Consider the following 9,688-nt stretch of genomic DNA (forward strand, 5'->3'; position numbering starts at 1 on the left):
ATGGAAACCAGCCTTCAGAGAGAGCTTTGTAGACCTGGGAGAACTCTGTTCCATTGCCCTAGAGTCAATTCATTAGTAAACATCGTCACCGAACAAAACAAACATCACAGTGTCTTAGTGTAGGAGTGCATAAGTAAAAATGAAATGCTTTTAAATGTCTAACATACCTGAGAAGGTATTCTTTTTCTAGAAAACAAGGACATGATACATTTACAATTGTTTTAGCCCATTCTATTTTTTAAATGTAGTTGAAATATCATAGCTCTTTTGTCATGGTAAGATGACACGACTCAATATCGCCACCTGCAGGCCATCTAAAACCACTTTTACATTTTAGTCATTTAGCAGAGGCTCTTATCCAGAGCGACTTACAGTAGTGAATGCATACATTTCGTACATTTCATAAATGTTTTCTTCGTACGGGTCCCCCGTGGGAATCGAACCCACAACCCTGGTGTTGTAAACACCATGCTCTACCAACTGAGCCACACGGGACCTAAAACCAGTACCTGTTCTTGTCATGTGCCCATATTCATAAAGTGTCTTAGATCAAGGATTTGTAAATGTTTATAACTTCCTAAATATTTGCATGCTGAGAATCTTGTGGTAATATTAGTTAAAACTTCAATCTCACATTTTCAAAATGTTATTGAAATGTTCTGAGAAGCTCCAAGACAAGGTACAATGTATGTTGTGTGAACATAAATTGAATATTATGTTAAACCTAAAACAAATGTGCTATGAACATCATAAAAACTGACTTATTTGGAATTTTTGTAACATTGTGCGACATTATGGGAATGTTCTGTGCAACCCATGTGAATATCACAAGAATATTCTTGCAACATCCCAGACAACTCACATAATTTAATAAAATGTTCTGGGAACCTTTAAAGAATGTATACTAGGTGTTTTGTCAACATTCTTACAACATTTTAGGAATGTCCTGTGCAACTTAACTTAAACATTGTATGAATGTCATCACAACTGAGAATATTTTGTAATGTACCTACACTGTTGCACAACCTAATTAAATGTTCTGGGAACCTTTAAAGAACTCAGAAAGACTGTTCTGTTAACATTCTTGCAACATCAAATAAAGGTTTTGTGCACCCTGCTACAAACATTATCTGAATGTCAGCACAACTGGACAGTTTTAGTGTTTTGGGAACCTATCTCTTGTCATGTTCCCACAATGTACAGAAACATTTTGGCATCCTTTAAAGAACAGACATAATGTTGACAGAATGTTCTAGGAACATTATTTTATCGTAAGGTGAATGTTTTTTTTGCACCCTAAAATAAATATTATAGAATCATCCACACAACTGGACAGTGTTTTGGGAACATATATTTTGTGATGTCCCCACAATATTTACACAAGACTGTTCCCACAACCTAAATAAACGTTCTGGGAACATTTAAAGAACAGATTAAATGTGTTCTAGGAACATTCTTGCAACATCAGGTGAATATTTTCTACAAACATTCTATAATCGTCACCACGACTGGACCGTTTTTTTGTGTTATGAGAACATTTGCCGCGACCTAGCAAATGTTCTAGTAATGTTCACAGAAACAATTTTGGTTTGCTGGTTTGGGTGTTTGTGAAATAGGCTAACATAAAGATGAGGTATTCTGGGCAGATATTCAGAAGGATGCAGAAAGTTCTGATGCAAAAAAAAAAGTCCATATTTAATCACGGTGTTCAATAGTGGTAGGTGGTGATGAATATTTACTAGGCAGACTTACTTACTAGACTTACTTCTCAAACAACATTACACACTGCACTAAGCCTAAAACAGGCTTACCCTGTAGCTTCCATTAACTCTTCCAGGGCTGTACCTGGCTCAAGCAGCCTCCCCACTCTATCACCAAACCCAGTCCACCCAGAAACCACAAAACATGTGCTTATATCCTCTAAGCACCTCCCTGGGACATACCCATGTCCTCCCTCCCTGTCCTCCCTACCTGTCCTCCCTCCCTGGGACATACCTAATGTCCTCCCTCCCTGTCCTCCCTCCCTGTCCTCCCTTCCTGGGACATACCCAATGTCCTCCCTCCCTGTCCTCCCTCCCTGGGACATACCCAATGTCCTCCCTCCCTGTCCTCCCTCCCTGGGACATACCCATGTCCTCCCTCCCTGGGACATATCCATGTCCTCCCTCCCTGGGACATACCCATGTCCTCCCTCCCTGTCCTCCCTCCCTGTCCTCCCTCCCTGGGACATACCCATGTCCTCCCTCCCTGTCCTCCCTCCCTGTTGGGAGGGAGGACAGGGAGGTGCCGGCTACCCAGTTCCGGTGAGCTCCTGCCCAAGTCAAGCACTGAACCCAGTAACATATTACGATGCACGCATGCTCCTGCCGCACAACTCAAATCACAGACAAGACATGGACACACCGAGCTCTGACACAACCTGGTAAGTCTGAACAAAGGAAAGCATTAACCGAATGAAACAGTTATTTTTTTTTAGCTCGTGAGTGTTACAATGATTCTATGCACCGAAACAACGTTTCATTATTGTTGGCTAAAGACAGGTAAATAACCGCATTTATGTGTAACCGTTTATATACGAAAATACCTTTCCATATTAACATCTTCCTACCAAACTGGACATGACATATAAACAGTGGCTTACTTCTAACCAAGGAGCTAAAGAATAATATGGTCCTGTGCAGTATAATGTTTACAGAAAGAAATGGCAAAATGCATTAGGGAAACAAAACGTGCTATTTTCAATACAGGGCAGATTGTCACGTCCTGACCATAGAAAGCTGTTATTTTCTATGGTAGAGTAGGTCAGGGTGTGACAATATTTTTTTTCTACTTTAGATTTTCTATGTTATGTTCTAGTTTTAGTATTTCTATTTTGAGCTTTTTTGGGATGATCTCCAATTAGAGGCAGCTGGTCATCGTTGTCTCTAATTGGAGATCATACTTAAGTAGTTGTTTTTCCCACCTGGGTTTGTGGGAGATTGTTTTTGAGTTAGTGTATGTTGCACCTCTTTGTCACAGTTTGTTGTTTTGTTCATTCAGTTTATTTGTATGTATTGCATAGTTTCACAGTTTAATAAAGAAAATGTGGAACGATACACACGCTGCGCTTTGGTCCGCTCCTTCATCATACAACAACCGTGACAGAATCTCCCACCACAACTGGATCAAGCAGCGTGCCCGGGAGGAGATGGCATCCTGGTCTCTGGAGGAGTTGGAAGAAAGAATAGACTGGACTTGGGAGCAAGTATTGGAGAGATACAAAAACCTGCCAGGGAAGCAGGTGGAGGCAGCGAGAGCAGAGCGGCAACGCCGGAGGCCCGAGAGACAGCTCCCCCCCCAAACGGAGTCAGGTTGTAGACCTGAGCCAACTCCCCGTGCTTACCGTAGGGAACATGTGACCAGTCAGGCTCCGAGTTATGCTGTGATGCGCACTATTTCACCAGTGCGCATTCATAGCCCGGTGCGATCTGTGCCTGCGTCCCGAATTTGCCGGGCTACACTGAGCATCCAGCCAGGACGGGTTGTGCCAGCCATACGCTCCAGACCTCCAGTGCGCCTCCATGGTCCAGTATATCCTGTCCCGGCTCCATGAACTAGGCCTCCAGTGAGTCTCTCCAGTCCGGGGTGTCCTGTTCCTGCTCCCCGCACTCGCCCTGAAGTGCGTGTTACCAGTCTGGCGCCACCTTTGCCAGCCCCACGCATCAGGCCTCCAGTGCGCCTTCCCGTTCCAGAGCTTCCGGCGACAGTTCCCAGTCCAGAGCTTCCGGCCACAGTTCCCAGTCCGGAGCTTCCGGCGACAGTTCCCAGTCCGGAGCTTCCGGCGACAGTTCCCAGTCCAGAGCTTCCGGCCACAGTTCCCAGTCCGGAGCTTCCGGCGACAGTTCCCAGTCCGGAGCTTCCGGCGACAGTTCCCAGTCCGGAGCTTCCGGCCACGGTTCCCAGTCCGGAGCTTCCGGCCACGGTTCCCAGTCCGGAGCTTCCGGCCACGGTTCCCAGTCCGGAGCTTCCGGCGACGGCTCCCAGTCCGGAACCTCCTGAGACGGCCCACAGTCTGGCCCACAGTCCCACAGTTGTATGTATTGCATAGTTTCACAGTTTAATAAAGAAAATGTGGAACGATACACACGCTGTGCTTTGGTCCGTTCCTTCATCATACAACAACCGTGACACCGATTATACATTGTGCGCGTTCGAGACGAGTGGGCGTAAATCCACATCGTTACAGTGTTACATAACTTTGTTTCTTTAAATAAATTAAATACGTACCACATTATTTTTTGTGTTATTTGTTCACTCAGATTCCCTTTGTCTAATATTAGGTATTGGTAGGAAGATCTGATAATATCCACTGTCAAATATTGTGCAAAAATGTAGAAAATCATCAAAGGGGCAGGTCTAAATAAGTTTTCCTCGCTCTGCATATGGAGCTTGGACTCTATCAATGTTGTTCCTGAATCGTAAAAGGAACTTGAATCTGTATCAATGTTGTTCCTGAATCATAAAAGGAACTTGAATCTGTATCAATGGTTAAACAATAATGTGGAAACTGAGGGGGTTTCCCATAATCACCTGTTTGATAATGTATTAACTTCTTTATAAACATATTCACCTGTTTGATTAATATGTATTAACTTCTTTATAAAATATACACTACTGATTTTAAACACTTCTCATAGAGAGTGACAGGAAATAAACAAACACAAAACGTATTATTTACAGATCATTCCTCAGTGGAATAATGCAAATTAGACATTTTATTTCCACATGTTGTTTGGCCTGTGTTGTGCTCTAGTGGTAGGCTGTATGACTGGCTATGCCAGAAATCAATTTTCCATTGTTCTTCTTTTAAAACGCTCTGATCAAAGCTTGTTTAATTGGATCAAACATTTCATTTGCTAAAGAGTTCAATGACATAACTTGCATCTTAAATGGCACCCTATTCCCTATGTAGTGCACTACAGGGCCCAACGTAGTGCACTACATAGGAGATAGGGCTGCTATTTGGGACGCAGCCTCAGATACAGAGATCAACCTGGAATAAAATGGTGGTTGTAACCCATTATTTTAAACAACCATTGAACAAATCAATAGGGTCAATAGCGAACAATATGTCAACAATGAAAAAACTATATGAATTACTTAGAGAACCACACGACTTTACCAAGTTTGTATTCTTTTATCTGTTTTAAAACAGAAACGGGAAAAAAAGTTCCAAAATAAAAATAAATCTTCAACGGGATTTTACATGAAAAGGGGCCAAACTCCAACAACTTCCTGACACACTTACAAATGTGAAATTAGGTGAGTTTTTAAATGTCATTAAATGTCTTTTTCAAACTTGCCTTTTCTTTTCAATGTATATTCAGTCAAGTATGTTTAAGTAATTATAGTAAACAGTGACTTTATACACCCTGCTTTCCCCCCCATGTCAAATATATCTGGTTTCAGTTTCTTTTGGAGACTCTTGAAATAATAACTTCCATAATAGCAAAGAGCTTGATGTAATAATTGTACATTATTTAACCTAAACAAAGACTGTGGTAAAACACCAGCTTTACCTTGGTAATTCCTTACTTCCTGTTTCATTCATTTTCTAAAGAATTTTAATAATACAACATATTAACCTGGTAATTCCTTACTTCCTGTTTCATTCATTTTCTAAAGACTTTAATAATACAACATATTTACCTCCTTACTTCCTTTTTCCTTATTTCCTATTCCTTTTCCTTTTTCCCCAAGATCACTTCGTTGAAAAGGTATGATTACACTGGTATTTATTCAATCATTCTGTCCTTTGTGTGCATTTGTCTATATTGTGTTAGGCAGGTGTTACTAGCTAAGGCTCCTGGTGAATAGTATTGCCCTGTATTAGGAAACAGGAAGCCATTAGGGATGGGGCCATGGTCCTGGTAGTTCAGGTAAAGACCAAGGCTACATCCTAAAAGGCACTCTAGTCCCTATGTAGTGCCCTGTATTAGGAAACAGGAAGCCATTAGGGAAGGAGCCATGGTCCTTGTAGTTCAGGTAAAGACCAAGTGTCACGTCCTGACCAGTAATAAGGGTTATTTGTTATTGTAGTTTGGTCAGGACGTGGCAGGGGGTGTTTGTTTTATGTGGTTCGGGGTGGTTGAGTGTTTAGTGGTGTGTTTGATTTATTATTCCGGGTTTTGGGCACTGGTCTATGTTAATGTATTTCTATGTTTAGTCTAGTTCTTTGTATTTCTATGTTTAGTTAATTGGGGATTGGACTCTCAATTGGAGGCAGGTGTTTTCTCGTTGCCTCGGGTTCTATAAATTAGGTATGTGTTTGTTTCAGTATTTGTGGGAGATTGTGCTGGGTATAGCTTTGTTGCCTTACCGGCCTGTTATTAGTCGTTGTGTTTTTGTTGTGTACGTATTTATTTAGGTTTACCTTCTTTGTCCGTTTAAATAAAAAGAAGATGAGTGCACATTTCCCCGCTGCGTCTTGGTCCACTTTACCCTACGACAACCGTGACACCAAGGCTACATCCTAAAAGGCACTCTAGTCCCTATGTAGTGCCCTATATTAGGAAACAGGATGTCATTAGGGAAGGATTCATGGTAGTGGAGGTAAAAGTAGAGCTGCCTTGGGGCGGGGCTCACCACCTTGTTAGCATTTACACAACAACTCTCACAGCAGTGCAGCAGAAATACACGCTCAGTCAATACAAACCATTAAAACATTCATGATGGCCAGCCCACCTCTACTGGCTCTTACACCACTCAGCCAGGTAATTATATTCTTGTGCTTTGGGGCATTCAGGGAAAGGTCTGTGGAAGAGAGAGAGAAAGGGGGAGAGGGGGAGGAGAGGGGGGAAAGAGAGAGAGAGAGAGAGAAAGAGTGAGAGCGAGAGTTAGACTGAGTTAGAGTGTGTGTGTGAGAGAGAGAGAGAGAGAGAGAGAGAGAGAGAGAGAGAGTTTAAATGCTCCTGAAGAAGTGATTCCGATATCTTGGCCCTCGGTAATCTAGTAGCATGGCTAATTTCTGATGGGCCCAGTTACCTTTTAGAGGCCATTAGAGTTAATGTAGTATAATGTTGAGGCTTTGCTTGAATCCAAGATCCAAGCACCATCGTGGGAGAGAGGAGCTCTAGTGGAGAGGATCACATAAAACCCAGGAGAAGAAAGAGAAGAGAACAGAGAACAGAGAACAGCAGTGAAACAATGAGTTTTGAGGGTAAACGGTTATCAACAAGATTATGGCACTATGGAAACCAAATTCAGCCCAGGATTCAACTAGAAATTGACACTACGTACATATATATATATATATATATATATATATATATATATATATATATATATATATAATCCTAGAGTTTCACTATGGAAACTTTCAAAATGGAATCTACAAGGTAATAATAAATATGTTGGATGCACGTCTCCATCTCAACCAAATATCTAAATGTAAGAATAGGATTATATCAAATCAAACTGTTTAAAAAAAAATAATAATTAAGTTTGATTTGATTTGATCCTTTTCTTGAACTTAGTTTTTTGGTTGAGATGGAGAAGTGAATCCACCATATGAATTATTTATTTGTTGGAAAAGTGGAATTAAAGCCAGACTCAGTGGCCCGGAATGAGCTATCCAAGCAGAATATATGTGTCCTTCAAATGTTGATATTTGGTTGTGTTATCAACCAAACACAATTCACAATCCCTTTAGTGACAAATATCCTTTTAAACAGAGTGAATAGTTCATGAAAAGGAAGTTTTTCTCACCCTGAAATCTTCCAAATGTATGTTTATAATAACTAGCTCATTGATGTTTATAATAACAAGCTGATTGATGTTTATAATAACTAGGTCATTGATGTTTATAATAACTCGCTCATTGATGTTTATAATAACTAGCTCATTGATAATTAGCTCATTGATGTTTATAATAACTAGCTCATTGATAATTAGCTCATTGATGTTTATAATAACTAGCTCATTGACGTTTATAATAACTAGCTCATTGATGTTTATAATAACTAGCTCATTGATGTTTATAATAACTAGCTTATTGACGTTTATAATAACTAGCTCATTGATGTTTATAATAACTCGCTCATTGATGTTTATAATAACTAGCTCATTGATAATTAGCTCATTGATGTTTATAATAACTAGCTCATTGATGTTTATAATAACTAGCTCATTGATGTTTATAATAACTAGCTCATTGATGTTTATAATAAGTAACTCATTGATAATTAGCTCATTGATGTTTATAATAACTAGCTCATTGACGTTTATAATAACTAGCTCATTGATGTTTATAATAACTAGCTCATTGATAATTAGCTCATTGATGTTTATAATAACTAGCTCATTGATGTTTATAATAACTAGCTCATTGATGTTTATAATAACTAGCTCATTGATAATTAGCTCATTGACGTTTATAATAACTAGCTCATTGATGTTTATAATAACTAGCTCATTGATGTTTATAATAACTAGCTCATTGATATTTATAATAACTAGCTCATTGATAATTAGCTCATTGATGTTTATAATAACTAGCTCATTGATAATTAGCTCATTGATGTTTATAATAACTAGCTCATTGATGTTTATAATAACTAGCTCATTGACGTTTATAATAACAAGCTCATTGATGTTTATAATAACTAGCTCATTGACGTTTATAATAACTAGCTCATTGATAATTAGCTCATTGATGTTTATAATAACTAGCTCATTGATGTTTATAATAACAAGCTCATTGATAATTAGCTCATTGATGTTTATAATAACTAGCTCATTGATGTTTATAATAACTAGCTCATTGATAATTAGCTCATTGATGTTTATAATAACTAGCTCATTGATGTTTATAATAACAAGCTCATTGATGTTTATCATAACAAGCTGATTGATGTTTATAATAACTAGCTCATTGATGTTTATAATAACTAGCTCATTGATGTTTATAATAACAAGCTCATTGATGTTTATAATAACTAGCTCATTGATGTTTATAATAACAAGCTGATTGAATAACAAACACTCTAAACCACAAGGCTACCTGCTGGTTACTGGCCCAACACTCTAACCACTAGGCTACCTGCTGGTTACTGGCCCAACGCTCTAACCACTAGGCTACCTGCTGGTTACTGGCCCAACACTCTAACCACTAGGCTACCTGCTGGTTACTGGCCCAACGCTCAACCACTAGGCTACCTGCTGGTTACTGGCCCAACACTCTAACCACAAGGCTACCTGCTGGTTACTAGTCCAATGCTCTAACCACTAGGCTACCTGCTGGTTACTGGCCCAACACTCTAACCACTAGGCTACCTGCTGGTTACTGGCCCAACACTCTAAACCACTTGGCTACCTGCTGGTTACTGGCTCAACACTCTAACCACTAGGCTACCTGCTGGTTACTAGTCCAATGCTCTAACCACTAGGCTACCTGCTGGTTACTGGCCCAACACTCTTACCACTAGGCTACCTGCTCTAACCACTAGGCTACCTGCTGGTTACTGGCCCAACGCTCTAACCACTAGGCTACCTGCTGGTTACTAGTCCAATGCTCTAACCACTAGGCTACCTGCTGGATACTGGCCCAACGCTCTAACCACTAGGCTACCTGCTCTAACCACTAGCCTACCTGCTGGTTACTGGCACAACGCTCTAACCACTAGGCTACCTGCTGGTTACTGGCCCAACG

General features: G+C 40.1%; 1 non-coding gene across 1 annotated transcript; it reads right to left on the minus strand.

The window, feature by feature from the left end:
* Positions 1–422: 422 nt before the first annotated feature.
* trnav-uac (transfer RNA valine (anticodon UAC)) lies at positions 423–496 on the minus strand. Its single transcript has one exon. It is a non-coding gene; the product is annotated as a tRNA-Val (tRNA).
* Positions 497–9,688: the final 9,192 nt, after the last annotated feature.

This window comes from Salmo salar, unplaced genomic scaffold (assembly GCF_905237065.1).
Source record: "Salmo salar unplaced genomic scaffold, Ssal_v3.1, whole genome shotgun sequence".
Taxonomy (NCBI): Eukaryota; Metazoa; Chordata; class Actinopteri; order Salmoniformes; family Salmonidae; genus Salmo; species Salmo salar.